Source organism: Balaenoptera borealis, assembly GCF_965194805.1.
Source record: "Balaenoptera borealis genome assembly, chromosome: 3".
NCBI classification, from domain to species: domain Eukaryota; kingdom Metazoa; phylum Chordata; class Mammalia; order Artiodactyla; family Balaenopteridae; genus Balaenoptera; species Balaenoptera borealis.
In genome coordinates, this window is record NC_138866.1 from 156,183,293 (window position 1) to 156,202,861 (window position 19,569).

The following is a 19,569-nucleotide window of genomic DNA, read 5'->3' on the forward strand; positions in this document are numbered from 1 at the left end:
ATTACAGCCTTGGTCTGCACTTGTGGGATAAATGGATGGATACGTGCACTTTAAAGAACAGTGAGAAGGAATCAGTCCCCCCAGGGAGGCTAGGGTGACATGATTAGGACCCGGGGACCCCATCTCCTCCCCAAAGGGCCCAGGCAGTCACTGCTCCTCTGTCCTCAGGGGTCTGTGGGTTTAAAATAACCAATGGGGAGAAATGAAAACCATGTCCACAGGCAGGTTCACAGGTTTTCTGAGCAGTTTTCTTCCTTGGGGTTCATTGATTTATTCTCTTACACAGTTACTTAAAGCAATGTGATGGAAGGCATGAGACTTGAGTTCTAATTTCCTGCTTTTTCTCCCCAAACTACCAGTTGCTCATCTCTAGGCCTCAGCTGCCTTATCTGTGAAAAGGGAAAATAATATTTCACCTGCCTCACTGTCAGGAATCAAGTATATATCAGGAATCTCCTAGGCTTTGAAATTTCCCTTGGAATTGTCCCATGGCCTGAGCAATTCTGAAGGGAGAAGGAGACACGTTAGAAACAGAAACAGAAGCCTGTTTATTTCGCCTGATGTTGCTCCTGTGCATTTATGTTCCGGTTGTGGGAGAGAGACAATCACATGGAGATTCTGTGAATGTTTCATGCTCGATGGATATTTTGCATGAATCTGGAGCTGAAGTTAGGGCTGACCAATGGGAAGGAAAATGTGTAAATCAATTAACCTTTGTGTTTGTGCTTCATCTCAAGACGTAAAGGCCACTGGGAGTGAGTCTCAGGAACGCCTCCCAGGCAGCCGAGGAGGTCATTGCATGAATTTTCAGGCAAAAGAGAACGGTGTCTGTTCAGTCTAAACACAAATTTTTGTTTCCTCCCAAATCTAGGTGAAAAATCATTTGTCTTGGAGACAGTTAAACACGCCCAAGAGAGCATTCTAGTTGCTTTGAGAACAGTGGGAGCACGATGTGTCTCCAACAGAAAAGATGCATTTGAAGGTGAGAAACTGTCACCTGTGATTCGAGGGAAACTTCTGCAGGAGGAAAGCAACCTGGGGGGGAGGGGAGGGGGGTCAGAGCAGAGGCTCGAGCAGAGCTCTGTGTGGGTGAGGATGGGCTAAGCTCTACGGTCAGCACGAGCGAGACCAGCAATGTGGGCAGGGGGCCTCGAGGGGTCGGCCTCACAGAAGCGGCTGGGGGCCAGGGGCTGGGGGTGGGGGAGCATGGGGGGGCAGGTCACCCCAGGGAACTTGGCCACCCTCCTGCTGGGCTGCACCCACTCAGAGCAGGACCCTCCAGGAAGGAGCCTCAGGCCCTGCGGTGTCACATAGGGAGAGCTCCATGGCCCGGCCTGGGTGGTTTGGGGGTCCCGCGTTGCAAAGGCCCCATAAAACTTGCGGTCTGACAGCTCCTGAGAGGAGGCCTGAAGCTGACTGACAGTCCGGGAGGCTGAGGCTGGGATGGCGCCTGGCGAGTGGATCTGCTCCTGCTTCCATGGAAACGCACACGATTGGGAGACAAGGTGCAGGTTTTAATGACAGCCTTCTTTTTATAACTTCCCTACCTTATCCTCTTCCATCTGACCGCTGTTCCCATGGCTACCGGATCAGACAGGCCATTGGCAGCCAGAGCTCCTATCTGCCCAGGGGATTTCGCAGAGTGTTGAGGAGGGCCCGGCTTCCTGGGGAGGCCGGGGCGGCGCCCACAGCGCACGCCCCTGCTTGCGTCCGCTGGGTGGAACCCCTGGAAGGGTCCTGGATACTCGGCCCCTGTTGTGTGGATGGAACGGCAAAGGCTGCGTCCACGGGGCCCAGGCGTGGCTGGCCGTGTTCCAGTCACACGTTGTGGACGACTTAGAGCGGTTTCCTCTCTTAACAATTAGAGAGAACAGTATCGGGCTGCCTAGGTGTGGAAGAGTAGTAATCTTGGGCAAATCATAGTAGTTCTCCCAAGAATGCTTCCCCAGCACACGGGTCAGGAGCCCAAGGCACATTTTATTGCCAGTTGAGAAAACACTGCCCCTCGGGATGGTGCTGCCTCTGTATCCACCCACTGCAGGCACTGGGGCAGCCTGGTCTCCTCCTCTGGTAGGAGGGGCTTACAGTCCTTTATTGGAAGAACCGTTACCTTGACCGTGTGATGATGGTCCCAAGAACAAGGAGAAGCAGCAGGTAAATACCTGGGGTTGTCGACTTTGAAATGAACACAGTGAGGCCAGAATAAAGCGTCACCCCGTGCATCTCCTTTCAGATGAGAATACAATGTTTAATTTTCAGGGAACTTCTTCTTTGCTGCTATTGTCCTTAGACTTAAATGTAGACAACTTCTCTCCTATTTTCTTATTTCTAAAAACCTTATAAGATTTAAATTATAGATTCAAATGATGCTAAGAGCAAAACTGAGAAAAATAATAAATTTCAAAATGGCATTTTCAACACTCCTGCTCCAAACAACATAGTTATTACTTTGTCAGTTATTTTTCTGGACACTGTTAGCCATAGGTCTTTGGGATCTAAATATCCCCATCACTGAAACAACAGGATTCTAGTGGTATAATAAGTTGTGGCAACCTGAGTGACAACTTACAATTCGGCAGTAATTCCAAGAAAAATTTAGTCATTTTGTCCTAGCTATGCAAATATTTGCAGAAAACAATACTTAGTTCTCTAGTGAGCAAGTAATTTTCAACAGCGTTTTGCTTCAGAAGAAACAAAGGTCTGTCTGGAAAGCTCAGAGATCCTTTTGTCTTTCCCATCCTAAGACATTGCTTTTCTGATCTCTCAGTGGTGTGCTTTACACAATAAGAAAGTCATTTTGACTGTTACATGATAACCAACAAATTTTAAAAAAATGACTTGCCTTCTTCCATCTCCAGTGTGGAGAAACTAATGAAAAAAGAAAACAAATGAGAACAACGCAGCCCACTCAGGGCTGCCGATGTCACTGTGACCTGCGGTGACCCGAAGATGCCTCTGTCGTCGTCACTGTCCCGCACTTGGGGTCGTCCTCTGCTGCTGCCTTTCCTTGAGGCACTTTCTCATGTGTGCGTTTGAGAAGGTGGTAAATACACAGACGGCTGTGATATGGTGTCATCTAATCAGGGCAGAACTGAGCTTGTCCGAACGGGTTCAGCTCCCACCGCGTTTACACATCGCCGCTATGGGAACTGCTGACCCTCCAGTCTCAGCCATGACGCGGAAGCAACGTGATGAAAACATCTCTTCTTCTTCCACTGGGTGTCGGGGGATTTGCCTTTTCCTGAGTGAGAGGCAGCCTCTCATCTATTGACGACGCAGATACACATCACAACTGCTCCAGGTCTTTCTCTCCCCATTTATTTTGCCTTCCTATTTCTACTCCTGATATTTCTTGTTTAACAAATTGTTCTTGATGTGACGTGTTCACAATAAGCCCATAAACACAGCTGAAACACAATTTCCTGCTCACTGCAGTCAAAATACATTAATCCTCTGGATATTTCCCCAGGACAATACTATCTCTCATGTGCAGACTTTATTTCTCTTACTCAGCTGCAAAGGAAACAAATCCTTGAAAATTGGTTTGAAAAGTGACACACAGAAAAGTCGGGGCTAGAATTCCTGGTGTGCAGAGTTCTCCTTAAACGCTTGTGTTTGCAAGAAGCACCGTCTATCAACCCTCATGTGTGAGAGAAATTAAGAAGAGTCACTCCACAGCTGAGTCGAGGGGGTCCTCCAGAGTCCCCTCACGTCCCCAAACTCAGGGGGGGAGCCATGTCAGCCCCCCCCCACCCCATCCCCCACGAAGTCCTGCTCTGTCCCAGTTGCAGCTCCAGGGAGACCCGGCACCACCTCAAGGGACACAAGCTGTGCAATTTTCAAGTAAACTTGGGCATCTAGGCGGTTTATTCTCCTGACAGTTCAGTTGTTGGGGACTCAGGTGAACACACCCTGCTTAGCTCGAAACCTGGAAGCTTTCTACGTAATCGGGTAGGTAGGTGTGCACACCTGCACCTGCACATGTATTTTATGTGTCAAGGTGCATGTTTAGGTAGGCATGTAGGTAAGTATGTATGGAATATATGTAAGTACATATGTATGTATGTGTGAAGTTTGTAGGTGCATATGTAAACAACTATGTAAATAGACATGTAGGTAGGTACGTATTTATGTAGGTACACAAGCATGTATGTACATATGTATATGTGAAGGTAAGTATGCAGGTACATATGTGGATAGATAGTAGGTATGTAGGTATGTACACATGTAGGTACATGTGTAGATAAATATCTGGATAGATATGTAAGTATGTATGTAGGCACAGGTGCAGGTGGGTTTGCACCCATGTAGGCACAGCTGCAGGCATGTTTGCACCCATGTAGGCACAGCTGCAGGCAGGGATTATTGACTCCTACTCACCAGCCTCTCATGCTGCCTTCTGGCAATGGGGACGGGGCAGCACCAGGTCCTCTGGCCCATGCAGTGGGACACTGCCTTCCTGGCTGCACTGAGGCTGCATCTCACAGGGAAGATTTCACACACGGCTGATGTGAGAACCCAGGTGGCCACAGGCCCCGTGTCCACCCAATGGCCCTGTCCTCCCTGTTCTGGGACAGCATGTATGCTGGGACCACAGCCTGTTCACGTCCAACTCCAGCAGGACACAGGGCCCCAAGCGCTCAGGTTTCTCCTGATGAGAAACAAAATGTGTGACTTTCCCCTCTTCTGGCTGCATCATCAGATTTCAGCAGGTGAGTGTCTGAGAAGCCTGGCCAGGAATTAAAATCAACTTCAGCTCCAAGGTGCTGTGTTTCTGGTACCTCTGAGGCCTTATTTATTCAAGGGAGTAAAGGCACAATTCCTGGAGGTGCCATGTCAGCTGGTCATTCACCCGACATTTGTCCCTGGGCCTGTTGCCCCAGAGAACGTGCGTGTGTGTGTGTGTGTGCGTGTGTTTACTGAGCACCAGTACACATGTGATGGTTGCTTTCTAGATGGTAACTCTGACAGAGATCTTTTCTGGCATTTGGGAGGTGACAGGCAGAATTCTGAAATACCACGATATTCTCCCAAAATTCCAAAGCGTTTTATTCCGAATAGGTGAGTCTAGATGGACAGTTGAGTAAATCATCTGATGAACTGAGTAGACAAAACATCTGAAAACTTTAGGTCAAGGGATTAAAAACACAAATGTCTGTAGGTATCTGGGTCTGAAATTTAGATTTGCTTTGATTGCCTACAGTCAGGACTGCTCGTCTGCAATGATGTTCTACTGTATTCTTCTTGGTCTTGTGTTCTGTTCTATTATTTTGAGAGCGATATGTGTATACAGGAGTCATTATCTCCCTCACAATAAAGTACCGGCGCAGAAGTAACGACAGACAGTTCACACGGAGGGGTAACAAGGGTCAGCGAGGCCGCCTATCACCACAAGGGTGTGGCCAGAACCGCCAGGTATTTCAAGAGAAAGCAGAAATCCAGATGTATGGGTGGGATTCTCAGATGTAAAATGCCAAGAAAGTAGCTGGGATTTAGATCTATAAACATGGGTGTGTTGGTTTGGGACCGGAAGAGGAAGGAAGAGAGAAAACGTAGAACTGTTCCCTCAGTTTTCAACTTAGACCTTGCTCGCTGGCACTTCTGCGGCTCCCAACCCTCGCTGTGTATCCGTATGCCCGAGGGTGCGGTGGGGGTGGGGGGAGGGGGCGCTGTGGAGACTGCTAGAGCCCTTGCATGGTGCTGTCTGAGCCCCAGGAGGGGGTCAGGGTGTGCTGGATTTCAGCTCTGGCTCCCTTCGCTGGGGCCTTGGGTAGCAAACGTTGAAAATCAAACAGGATAACTGGGCAGGGCTCAGGGGGACGTTCCTCAAAGTCCTAGGTTGATTCTGATGCAAAGTAAGAGGTTGAGAAAGACTCAACACTTAAAATGCTTGAGCTCTGTGACTGCAAATGATTTAAACCAGGAAAAAAAAAAATCCCCACCCACCTCACTAAATAAACATTACACACACACACACACACACACACACACACACACTCACCCTGGGGTGCAAATGCTTGCTGGTGCAAATCCACGGGAACGAGGGGAGAGTCCAGCTCAGGAGCGGGATTATTTGCAGCTCCCAAGAGGAAGGAGGCGGAGGGGCCACCGGAAGCCTGGGCTTGGACCACCTGCCCTGCTGCCCCACACCCCAGGCTCTATAACTTCACCAGTTGGAGGTCATAGGACCCTGTTGTGACATACGACGTACTGCTAAGACATAGTCAGACTTAAAAAAAAAAGCATGTATATATACTGCAACAGGCAAGCTTTAGGAAATCCATGTGAAGAATATAAAATGTACAAAAAAGATGTTTGTTGTTCAAGTCACGCGTTCAGGCTTGTGCTAAACAGGTACAGATTCACATCTCTGCAGAGTCGAGAAGGGTCAGAGAAATAAAAGCAGGGGCAATGGTTCTCCACCTATGAGTGAAAAGGATTGCCCTTAGCTTGAGTGGAGACTGCTGTGAGTTCAGAGGAGGAAGGGAATTAATTGAATTTACAGCAGATTGGAATCCTTCCATTGTACTAATATAAATATTAATATGTCATCTCATTTTTCAAAAATTACATAAATTACAAGAGGGAGTCATATTTTTATTTCTTGCTTTGCTTCATGAAAGCATTTAATATGAAGTATCCATTCTATTTTTTGTCTATATAAAAAATCTCTCTTAAACGTAGGATTATTCCATAATTTATAAGAGATTATAGACTTTTGAGGCAAGTAGTTTCTTTTAAAAGACACAGACATTATCTCAGATTTGGTGAGAAAAATGGATGTTCAAAAATTCTACGGTGGGTGCTGCCTTTTAAATCCTATTCAAAAACGATCCTCAGCAAAATGAAAATGGCAATATTTGTTCACACCTCATGAGCAGGCCTGAGTAGCAACGATCTGCGTCTGGGCTGCTGTCACATGATGTACTGCGGGTCCTACACTTTGCCCCAGGCAGCAATCTTAATTAAAGCCTTTCCTAAAGAGTGTTCCAGGGGTGCATTACCAAACTGGTGCAAAAATAGATGAATGCCCAACTGCCACCAGTGTGGGACCCCACTGAATACACATTTCCCTTCAGAGATCGTGTTGTCATCAATGGGGTCAGCCTGCAGGACCCTTCAGTTAGCCTTGACCTGCAGGGAGGAAGATGTTAAAACTGGGCGGGGGGGAGTTGAAAATATCACTGTCTTACGCGTGCACCCTTGTCTGCGGGTTCACAGCCCTAACGGGGTTCTGACTGTGAGAACCACGGTTCCTGATCCTCCTCTTGTCCTGACCGGGATGCATTTGTCTGCTTTCCACCAGGTGGGAGAGACTGCAATATTTCTGGGGTCTTGAGGATGCTGCCTGACAGGCCTGTATTTCAGAGCATACTCTGGGTCTGGTCACACGATAGATGTTTGCACCCCCTTTTGAGGAGCACGGGGAGGTACCCTCTGCCCGTTCACAGATGGGTCGCTCTGCTTACGGCACACAGACCCCGGCAGCAAGCCTGCCGGTACAAGAACGCGGCTCAAATCAGCAGTTTGCTTTCTTCCAGATTTCTCTGGGCTGTGTGAGCTACTGTGGCCAAATGTTTCCCAATCTGCTCATTCCTCAGCCAAAACTATTCCCTGATATTTTAACTCTGACACACCTGACTAGCATCTCACTTACTTAAGGAGCCCCACAGATTCAGCCGACCTTGCATCTCTTGGCGGGATGTGACCATGTAATCCTGGAAGCTTCTGTCCATCAGGGCACTAGCTCTGCTTCATCATCTGGTGGCATTTGTACATTAATCCACCTTTCACATTTCTCAGCTTCCTCTAATGGGGCATTTTTTCCTGTGATTCCAGAGGAACAAATATCTTCATAGTCCCAATGTAATGTGTTTGCCCAGGAATAGTAAATCTACAAATTTAGATTTTCCTGTTTGCATTAGCAGAAGGAAGACCACATCAATCTCAGCCTTTTTTAACCATGAGGAAAACATAAATATGGAGAATGTTTCTGAATAATAATTCTTGGGTAAAAACCACCACATCTATTTCAACCTGACCAGTCCTTAAATGAGATGAACTCTAAATTTCCCAAAGTAGCACCTTTAAAAGCCCAGAATAAAGATATTTAGGGAAGGAGACACTATAGCACAATGTCTGTATGGAAGAAACACTGGGTGATTTCAGCATTTCAGGATAGAGGCACTGAGGGAGTGACAGACATGCTGTCTCTTGGCTTCTCTTTCTTGAGTGTGATACCTTGTGAGACTAAATGAGACAGAGAGAAAATACTAGAGGATATTTATATATATATATATATATATATATATATATATCACATTCATATGATGAGGTCCATCTGTACAAGCCGCTGCTATGGACGCGAAGATGGCTAGGACACCCCTTCTTCAGCCCCCAGCTATCTGACGCAGGGAGATGAGGGCAAGTCTGTCAACGGCAGCAGCATCAGAGCGCCAGCGAGCAGAGACCTGCTCTACGGGGACTGGGGCAAGTCTGCACTGGACTTGCGACGGGACCCAGCCCCATAGGAGGAGAAGCAGTGACCAGACGGTAACAGCGGGCAGCAGTGCGCTACTGATTATAGGGAGATAATTATAAAGAACTGGTAGTTAAATGCTAAGATAACCTTACATCTGTAAGCATGTCATTGTTTACAAGACACGTCCAAATCCATCAATTCAAATGATCTATATAAAAATCCCGAGAGGTGGTTATCATTCCTTTTTTATAGCCAGTCAGATGGCTCACCGAAGGTTACGTACAAATTGAAATCAGATAACCCAGAGCTTAAGTTGGTTCTTCTGCTTCCAAAGCCGATACGCCTCCTACCCTGTGAAGTGGGTTCACAGGAAGCCAGGGGTGGGAGGCCAAGCTTAAAACGTAAACATCTGCAAGAATGCAGGGATGGGTGCTAGAAAGCTCCCCCACGGCAGGATGCTGAATATCTGTGAGGAAGAATTGCCTTCTGTTGTCCCGTCAGTTTTGCAACTTCTTTTTAGGACTATTTTGTATCCTTAAAAAAAAAAATGAGATGTAATTGATATGTAACATTGTGTGAATTTAAGGTGTAGGACATGCTGATTTGATACCTTTGTATCTTGCAATATGATTGCCTTTGTAGTGGTAACTAACACCCTATTATATCACAACATGATTAAAAAATGGGCAGAGGAACTAAATAGACATTAGAGAAGACATACAGATGGCCGGCCAACAGGTACATGAAAAGGTGCTCGACATCCTTAATCATCAGGGAAATGCAAATCAAAACCACAGTGAGATATCACCTCGCACCTGTTAGGATGCCCTTATCCAAAAGAAAAAAAAGCAAAACCACAGAAAATAACAAGTGTTGGTGAGGATGTGGAGAAAAGGGAATCCTCGTGCACTGTGGTGGGAATATAAATTGGTGCAGCCACTATGGAGAACAGAAAGGAGATTCCTCAAAAATTAAAAATAGAATTACCATACCACCCAGCAACCCTACTTCTGGGTATTCAGCCAGAGGAAATGCATCCTTTGGGTTTAACCAGTTTTATGATCTCCTAGACACCCACCATTCGGTTCGTGTGCTGCCCCTCGAATTGTTAAGTAAGTACTGATAACGAGAAAAAACGGGCAGCCTTCATGGTGTGTCCCCCCAGGAAGCCCACCCCTTTGGCCCAACTTCTTATTCCCTCAACTGTCATTCTGCCTGACGGTGAACAGGGCCAACTAGTAAAAATTCCCAATGGAGATGCGGTTTTTATAGAGAATGAAATGGAATGAACAGGCTCAGACTGAACGGGCAGCACAGCCCTGAGGACACCTGCTCAGACCTCCTTGGACATGGGGCCCGTGTTCCACACTCATCTTTTCACATTAACACACGGCCCTCCACAAGGCGAGGAGCTGGTTTGAAGTCATTATTCAGGAAGGCAGAAAAGAGAGGAAAAGCAGAGCCCAGGGCGTCCTCACGCCTGTGCTGTTCGCGGCTGAGCCTTCGCCTCCCCGAGTCTCCGCTTTCCATGTTAATAACTGGACCACACGCCACCTGCTCGGGTCACTGGACTGTTGTAAAAATCACAAGACGTGAGAAAGCTATTTTTAATCTGTAAAATGCTGCAATAGGAGGGTTATTGTTATTTCTCTGTATATTGTCAAGATGCCACTGGCCCTTCATGTCATTGATAGTTTATTTTGTGATATAAATATATGTTCATTCTGTAACTGTTTATTGAGTGTCGTCTTCTCGGTTTTGGGAACTGAGCGGAGAACAGGACAGAAAAGGTTCTCTCTCACTTGGCCCTTATAGTTTAGTGGCTCGAGACAGAGAGTAAACCGAGCAGGGAACGAGCAGGACTTAGCAGGTGGCAGTGAAGCAGGGCCGTCGATGAGAATGACTGGGTCCTTTAGGGAAGTAGTTATTATAGGTGGAGTCGTGTCCCCCAAAAAGATATATGGAGGTCCCACCCCCAGGGGCTCAGACGTGACCTTCTGTGGAAAGAGGGTCATTGAAAGTGAAATCAGTGAGGGTGAAGGAGACCACAGTGGGGTAAGGTGGACCTTGAGCCAACCTGACTGCTGTCCTTGTAAGAAGACAGAGACTCAGAGACCACCCTGCCCAGCCTGCGGGAAGGACCCTCCCCTGGGGCTTCGGAGGGAGCATGGCCCTGCCGACACCCTGGTTTTGGATCCTGGCCTCCAGAACTGGGAGCAGCTAGACGTGACTCACGGTGACGGTGGGTCATATGAGGCTAGACAGGGCTGGGGGGTGTGGTTAGTCTGTGAACCAGGAACAACTGTCCCTGTGGCCCATGGGAGGGGACTTCAGAAAGGGACCAGGACTGAAGTAGGATGGGATGAGTGTTTAAGCTTCGTGCACAGGCCACAGCGAGGGCTGTGAGCCTGGTTTTTATGACACTGAGCTCAGACCCAACGGAGACACTCGGGCCCGTGTGGGCAAGCCAGTCCACCTGACACACCCTGAAATGCGCTGAGGCTGTGAAACACAGACTCGGACAGGCCACAAGCTGTGCGACACAACACAGATTTAAAAACACTTCATCAGAACTTTACACCAGGCCACAGTGACCACCGAATGCGCATTTTGGCCAAGTAAGTAATAAAATTGGCCCCAGACTAAAAACTCAGGATTCACATTTTTGGCAACAGTGTCAGTCATAGTATTTTATTTTTGCTATTTGATAATGGGAGTGTTCGCCCTATTTATGAAGTATTAAGTGGTGCACATTAAAGAAAAAAATTAAATTCCTTATTTTTGGCTAATTCCTGGACGGTAGGTTTATTCCGTCTTTTGTTTCTTTCTTTGGGTATATTTTTGCAGTAAGTCCACATGCTCTAGTTTTAGATCGTGATAGATTCAGGTCAGGATAATGAACACATGGGGGTGCGGGGCATCGGTAGCGGGTGGGGGGTAAAGCCAGAATGTTCTGTGTCTCTGCGAGTCACAAAGAAAGTCATAAAGGAAGGAATGGCACCTTCATTCACGCTTGTAGCGCTTTCTGGTGATCTGCCTGTGGTCCTCTCAGTGACCTGCCGGGACCTATATCATCATGAATTGATTAATTTGTTCATCCATTTACCAAGTATTTATGAGGTGCTGGGTACGGGGAAGACAATGCAGTAACAGAGGTGTGGTCCTGCCCTTGGTCTGCATTTTACTCCATTTTAAATTCTCCTCTAAACAGACTTTAAAAGCTTGATGGAATAAGTACACCTTTTTAGCCAGTAGCCACGTCTCCTGAAAATCAGCTTTGCGTCTGAGGTTAACGAGCTGCCTTTGATTGAAATAGTGTCCTGTCTGGATTCCTGCTTCTTGTTTACCTTTAAATACGGACATATTTGTGTGCGTGGTAAACTGAAATCCTGCACTTGCTAGAGAACCTCTGCTCCGTGACTAACACTGCAGTAATAGCACTGCCAGCTATGAACGCTAAGGGAAAATAACCCTTTGTTCTAATTTTTAAAATCTGTGGACTAAAACAGCACTCATGGGGCCGATAGCCCAGGCAGTAGATTAAAAGCCTGTTAAATGCTATTTTCAGCTTGGCAGGACACCAACTGCTGGCAGCTCCACTCCTTCAGCTCCACTTCTTTTGAAATACGGCAACCTTACTGTAGCCAGGTGACCACATTAAAGTGTCATTTTAGAATGATTAAATAACCATACACACAAACGGAATTAGGTTTACTCTCTAACTCCTAACTATAGAATGCAGGCTGAGCCAAGGGGTGGGAGGGGGCCTTTGACCTCCCAAATGCCCACCGCATGCCCCAAACCACCCTAAATAAATTTATAATCTAGTAAAAAGTATGCCTGGTGGGTTAGTCCAGCTTCAAGAGAAGCCACTTCCTTTACTACCCACCCCCCAACTATAAACCTCTCCTATATTGATATTCTTGAGTAATCTTTGGTTAAAACCCCAAACTTGTGCTGATTTAGTGATTTTCTAGGCTTTCTCTTTTTTATTATTTTAAATTATCAACCAAACTACAGGTATAACTTGTATATTTCTGCGCAGGAAGGCTTGGACCACCCACTAATTTTAAATAGTTTGATTTTGGTTAAAATAGTTTTTAGACCACAGTTTGCATGATATGGCTGATTTGAAAATTGCTTTTCGGCATAAGTAGTAGAAATTGGTAATCTGAATTATTTTAAGTCTTGCTACAAAACCAATCTTGCAAGAATATTTCCTCAGTTACAGCACGTGGCTTTAAGAGAATTATCAGTAAAAAGCAACCAGTTGGAAGCTCCATGCTGGAGGCAATATCCAAGTTGTATGTCAAATATGCAAAGTTCATATCAAGAAGGTCACTTTTACGTTCATTTATAAAACCCCCCAGAGAATTTCTACCTTGCTGAGGACAAAAGGAGAACTCATGGTTTCCAAATTCAATGCAAAATGTCTCAGAGGTTATGGTGCCAAGTAAAAATAAATCCAATCCAGGGCCACTATGCAATGGTGAACATGCACACCTAAACTGAGGAAGAGAATTCCAGCCCCAGTGCTACATTTGGGTACAACATAGTCTTACAAAAGATTTGGAGCAGGCTTCAGGCATTAAGATGTGTGAGCTTTAGACATTTTCCATGTCACTGAGTCAGAAATAGAGACTAGAACCCCATCATCCTGTTTGGGTCTGAAGAAAATTACAAACCTTTCTAGTCATCATGATTGTCATCACAATCACCACCATCATCACCATCAACATCACCACCAGCATTACCACCATCACCAACATCATCACCATCACCATCATCACCACCATCACCATCACCATCATCACCATCACCACCATCACCATCATCACCATCATCCACATCATCACCACCACCATCATCACCATCATCACCATCATCACCATCATCACCACCATCACCATCATCACCATCATCACTACCACCAGCATCATCACTGTTATTATGAATGTCACCACCACCATCATGTAACTGAATTTCATCCTATGAAGAGCAATGCACACTGGGCTATGAGCAATGGGTGCATTATTGTGTACTTTGGCTTGTTGGACTGAGACATGTAGTAGAAACAATCAAATATTAAGGAGCTTTAGAATAGTATTAATAGTATTTAGTATTTATAACACGATGATCTGGTGGTAAAGACTTGGAGCACAGACTCAGAGAACCTCAGCCCTAGTCCTACCCTGGCAGTCACTAGCTTTTGATCTAAGACATGCCCCTTAAACTCCATAAGCCTAATTTGTCTCATGGACGAAATGTGGTAATAATAATAATACTTGCTTCAGAAGTTGTTGAGAATTTCACACAATATCAAAATGCCCATTTTGCAAGGAGAAAACCAAGCTCATTAAGGTTAAGGAACTTACACAAGGAATCACAACTATCAATTAACGCACTCTGAGTATGGATTGGGGTCTTTCTGTTTAGAGAATTCATGTGCCTAACCAATTGCCTATATTGGCTCCATCATTTGGAATACTGCACATTTATTGATGATCTGCACTTTAAAGGCTAGCAAGAAACTTCTAGGTAAGTTTGCTGAAATAACACAGAAAATTTACTCTTTTATTTGAGATGGATTTTAGAACAGGCTCATTTAAAATGAAGGTCCATTTATAAGCTGTTTTCTTATCCATCCACTGAGTTCCTTTCAGTCCTATTACACAGTTAATTTTCCTCTTTCTCATATAAATAATTGATAGAAAACTACTCATAAATTATATATACATATTATATATAATTATGTAACATAATTACAGATATATATATACACACACACCCATAATCACTAATTATGCTCTTTCAGACACTATTCCTTATTCTCTCTTCAACCTGGAATCATCTTTCAAAAGTACCTTGTTCAGTGTGAAATAAAAAATTATATATAAATATCATTTTTGTCTTTCAACAGCTTATAAGTTAATTGAGGAGATCCCACATACACACTTAAAATATCTGGTTAGAAAATCCAAGTCTGTACAATTTGGCTAAATAAAGAAGTAATTGTTTCAGAGTATAAATTCCATAGAAGTTGAAGGAGGGGTTACTGTTGGCTGATGAGGTGGAGAAGGCTTCCTGCAGGACAAGGAGCTTGGCGTGGGTGACAGTGAGCCTGGTGAGGATGTTTCCAGACATAGGGAAACAGTAACATGACCTGACTGGCAAAATGGAAATGTCTCATGAGATCAGATGTGTGTGTATATGTTTGTTCATTGCTGTGGTGGTAGAAATCAGTAGATACTTTGGAAAACTATTTGACATTGTCTAATAAATCTGAAATTACACACATCCTATGACTAATAATTTCATTGGTAAATGTATGGACAGGAGGAGCTCCGAGATACATTATCACTATGGTTTTCAAAACTTTCCTTAATTTCATCTCCTCCTCAGTAACCCTCCCCCTAACACACACAGACACACAGACAGGCACACACACAATTGCATATCCAAAATGCCTTTACGTAGGTTCTTACAAACCTAGTTTTATGTCTATGCAAATGGCTTACATCTTTAATCAAATTTTCTGGCAAACACACCCTTTCCCACTAGCCTGGAGTTAGCGGTCTTCTCATCACTCCTGCTTGTTCAGTAACTACTGCAGGAGTGGATATGTTTTATGTGGCCAAAGTGCCTAAACTTTGGATGCCATCTCCCTGCTTCTCATCTCCTGTAAGAAAATCCTATAATTAACCATGCGTTTTTAGATATGTTATTAAAATTCATCAATGGCTTCTTCTTTGGGAAGAGACCTCTTGGATCCCCAGCACACGGTGACAACAGCAAATCTCCGTGAACCGTAACCAAAGTCAACTTCTAAGCAGGTGTAACACTATCTCCCCATATCAGCTTTTAATAAAGCTCAACTCTTAGCTACCAATACATACTTAAAACTTTCATAATAAAAGGGTAAGATTTATAGAATGGAGCCAGAAAAAAAATCAGATTTTAACTTTTCAATGTGTATAAATGTCATTAGAAAAAGTCATCGAGAAAAAAATATGGAACTCCCTAGTCCTGATTTCAAAATGAAAATGCAAACGGAAGAAAATAAATCCTAGAGACTATTTTGTAATAATGAGAAAATCGAGTTCTTCTTGGTAGTTTTCAAGACATCTTTAACAAAGTGTTTCTCAGAACACGCACAGTCACAGTAAAAACCAATGAATAGCTCCTGTGTGATTCTTGCAGAATTTACCTAACGAGTAAGTGTGATTATTTAGATTTCGACTGTACGTATAATCACAGGGTCAAGACCCCATCCAAACCAAAATAAACACTTTAGCATAACATTAATTCAGGAAATCATGTAACACCTGTATTTTAAAATCCAAAAGAATAAATTACTGTGATTCACTGTGGACCATGGGTCCACTAGCTCCTCAGTCATCACCACCTAGCATCTCCATCCCAGGCCCTCACCCCTCACCAGAACTTCCTCCAGGTTCTCAAAAGCAATCTTTTTCTAAATGTGTCCCTCAGACCACTTGTGCCAGAGTCACCGTGGTGACCTGATAAACTTGGGGTCCTGGGCTCTGCCCCCAAAAGAATGACCGAAGGGGGACCAAGAACCCGCATTTTAATAAACGGCCCACATGAATCCTCTCCCGACATCACGACTTTTTCTTCACACGCACGTGAGTACCCAAACTCACTCATTATCTGTTTCTGGAAACTATCCTTAATTCAATTAAAAACAAAAAATAGTGAAGAACAGATTACAAAGAAGCAATTCCACAGAGGCCCCGATCAAGACAGCGCAGATATATCGCTCTCCTGCAGCCTGTTTGGATCCAAGGGTAAATGTAAACTAGCCGGGGGAATTTATGGACTTCATGTCCTTCAGACAATCCTCCATAAATATCACTTCTCCCCACTGGGCATCGCAGGAGGATTAGAAAACAGAATTCAAGGTTTTCTTTACTGACAAGAGCCTGGAGGCCAGAAATTCAGTGTCTCAACTAAGGACAAAGCCATTTGATTTGTTAATCAGCCGGCCGAGGGCAGGATTCAGATTTCATTCTCTTCTTTCTAAGAACTCTGCGCACTGAATAGTCATCACCACCCCCCCCATACCTGAGGTGGCCAATGATACACACCACACTCGGGGAACAGCCTGGTGAGATGGGAAATTAAACCCGCAATCGTGAGGCAATTCTGGAGCTGAGGCGGCCACTGGCAGCCAGGGTGGTCAGCAGGAGAGGATGCGGCTGGCACCTCCTTGGGAGTGTCTGAGAAGTGACCCCGTTTCCACCGTTTTCACAAAGGAAGACTTCGGCTCATGCGCCAGCCCCCACTGGGGGTTCCCGGGGGTCCTCTGATGCTGCACCGCCTACACCCGCGACAGCACTTGCATGAGCCCTGAGATGTTTCACACTGCATTTAACAATTTTCTATTTCATGCAAACACACCAAGAAAGAGGATTGAATTCTGTGCTCTGGGGAAACATGTGTATACACACTCACACACACACACATTCTCATTCTCTCAAGAGGAAGAAAATGTGGTTTTGTGCACCGCGTGCCTCCTCCAAGATGCGAAGTTCTCCCCGAGGCTTCCTGTCGCCCCTTCCCAACTCTGAGACTCAGATGCAGCAACCCTGGAAGAAGTAAATCTACTAAATCTGTCTCTGCGAAGGAGTTAGGCTGCAGCACACCCACCCCAAACCTCAAGCCCCGTGCTGCTCGCTGGGGCCACCTGCCTGCTTCCCGCGGGCTCCATCACGCCGTAGATGCACTAGTCTGAAGTCACCTCACTTCCACGAGCGCTACCCGGGGATGCAGGGACAGGCCTGGTGGCTGAAATCATCCACTTCCCAACCTGTATAAATGCAACATTTATTTTGATAGGGGTCCTCACAACCCCTGTCAAATAGGAAAAAAAATGGGATCACAGTGTCTGATTATTGCATGAAAATAATCTTTATGCAAGCAAGAAGGAATGATTTTTCAATAAATCTTGCTAAGATGTCTGTGTTTTGGGTAGATCTGGGTAATAACATAACCATATGGTGCCATTCTTTTTCTCTCACCATTCTACTCATTTCCTATTTTTTTCTGCTGCGATCGAGCATATTATCTTAATTCTGTTTTAAATAACTTTTGGAAAAACGTTAGAAAACAGCAGTAAGGTTAAACCTAAATGCATACATAACATGCACATTCTACAATAAAACTTACAAGAAAAAACTGAAAGAATGCCCTATCTCCACTATCATTAATTAAATTACACCACTTCTCCCAGCAATTCAGGCCCCTTCATTTCTCCAAAACTCTGCTCACGTCTTACTTCTCTCCCTGCTTGATGGGAAACAGCCCATCTGGCTCTGAAACTTCTGGCACTATCTTGGTGCTTATCTCTTTGCAAACATGTGCAGTTGTGTATGTTTTTTAGAACTACATTTTTTCAATATCTAAAAAGGTCTTTAAGGTATTTTTACTGTTTATTTTTGCTACTCAGAAGATACTATCGTGTCACAGTCTCAAGTCTCGCCCAACATTAAAAAAAATTGTCCTGGACTGTGCAATTCTCAAACCTGGGAGCCTCGTTCTACAAAACACACACACGACACACCACGAATAAATTCACTTCCTGCAGAGCTTTGCCCACCTAGTTCCACCTGCGCCCGTGTTCTGCACAATCAGAAGGTCTGTGAACGACGATGAAGCTGAGAAGTACCACAGTCGTGAAGGCAAGGCTGATGCGAGTATATGAAAGCAGGTCTTTTTTTCTTTGGGGGCAATAACAAATGACTCACATGCCACTTTCCTTTCCGGGGAAGTTCATGGTTGGGTAGCTGAATCGCAGGGAGGTTAAGTGAGCTCCCTGTGGCTTCTCTGACACACACACCTTCCCGCTGAAAAGCTCGTTCTGCTTGAATTAGAACCCAAGCACCTTCTAGCCCTGAGTCATTTGCTCTGACTACTAACCCAGGGAGCCCGCTGGCTGGGGCCCCCGCTGCACAGCACCCCACAGCTCTGTGCTCTCCTTCCTCACCATCTGTTTGTCAACAGACATCTTCTTTTATTAAGTAGACCCCAAACTCTCTCCTTTATCTCTTTCTGTACATGTGTGGCACGTTAAAAAAAAAAAAAGGTAATAAATAATTTTTCAATTTTATCCTTTTTTATGGCTTTTCTCATCCTTGATATCAAAATCAGGACACATTCTGATAATTATCGGTTACCAGTTGTTTCTTTTACTATCTGATAATGTACATTAACGCTTGATCTGATCATCTATATTACTGCATCTTTGGGTAAAATAAAATTAGGTGTGCTCATTGCTGTGACGATCCTCTGAATATTTTTCACATAAAGATGAATAATATGCTGCTATTGGTCAAGAAGAAATTTAATGACACATGAATTTGTTCATAAAAGTTTGAATTTGGTGATGTGGCTCATTTCCAGTTCACCTCCAGCAACCCTTCTGAAATAGAGAAATTCTGTCTACAGTATTTATGGTTTCTGGGGGGAAAGGCTAGAATGCCTGTGGAATGTCCCAAATGATCGAGTTTCAGGCCTACAGGTGCCGAGAGGTCACCTCGTCCAGTCCCTCTGAGCTGAGGGGCGAACCCTAGCTGGGGTGTCTCCGCGTCTGAGACCAGACCTCATCGCTAACTGAGAGCGATGGAACCCTAGAGCATTTACTGTGCACCCCTGGGTCCCCCCCCACCCCCCGCCCTGGGCTTGGAGCTCATCACTGTGTCCATTTTATACAAGAGGAGCACGGAACTTAGGAGCAAGGAAACTGCTGGGAAGCACCTGAGGCTGGAATGTTCTGACCCCTTCCCTCTTCTGGGCTGAAGCACTTACTCGCCCTTATGGAGGGACTTCCTGATATTAGGGGCAGGAGACAACAGTGCAAAGTAGCCACGACAACTAAATCTGTGCGTGGGATGGTGGAAGGGGCCTCGTGCTGGTGAGCGTGGGTCCAGGGTGCTGGGAGGGGAGGAGAGAGGACGAAAGGACGGGGCTGAGGCCGGAGCCAGCAGGAGGAAGGCTGGACCCGCTGGGAGACACACACACACACAGCCCAGGAGGGTGGGGTGACGACCCCTCCTAGGGTTTCCTCT

General features: G+C 45.2%; 1 protein-coding gene and 1 long non-coding RNA gene across 2 annotated transcripts in view; one reads left to right on the top strand and one right to left on the bottom strand.

The window, feature by feature from the left end:
* ADARB2 (adenosine deaminase RNA specific B2 (inactive)) overlaps positions 1–19,569 on the bottom strand; it is a 372,444-nt gene that overhangs the window by 179,990 nt on the left and 172,885 nt on the right. The gene's annotated exons all lie outside the window — the stretch shown is intronic.
* Positions 1,285–4,929, top strand: LOC309625986. Its single transcript, XR_014242871.1, has 2 exons — positions 1,285–4,327; positions 4,360–4,929. It is a non-coding gene; the product is annotated as an uncharacterized lncRNA (long non-coding RNA).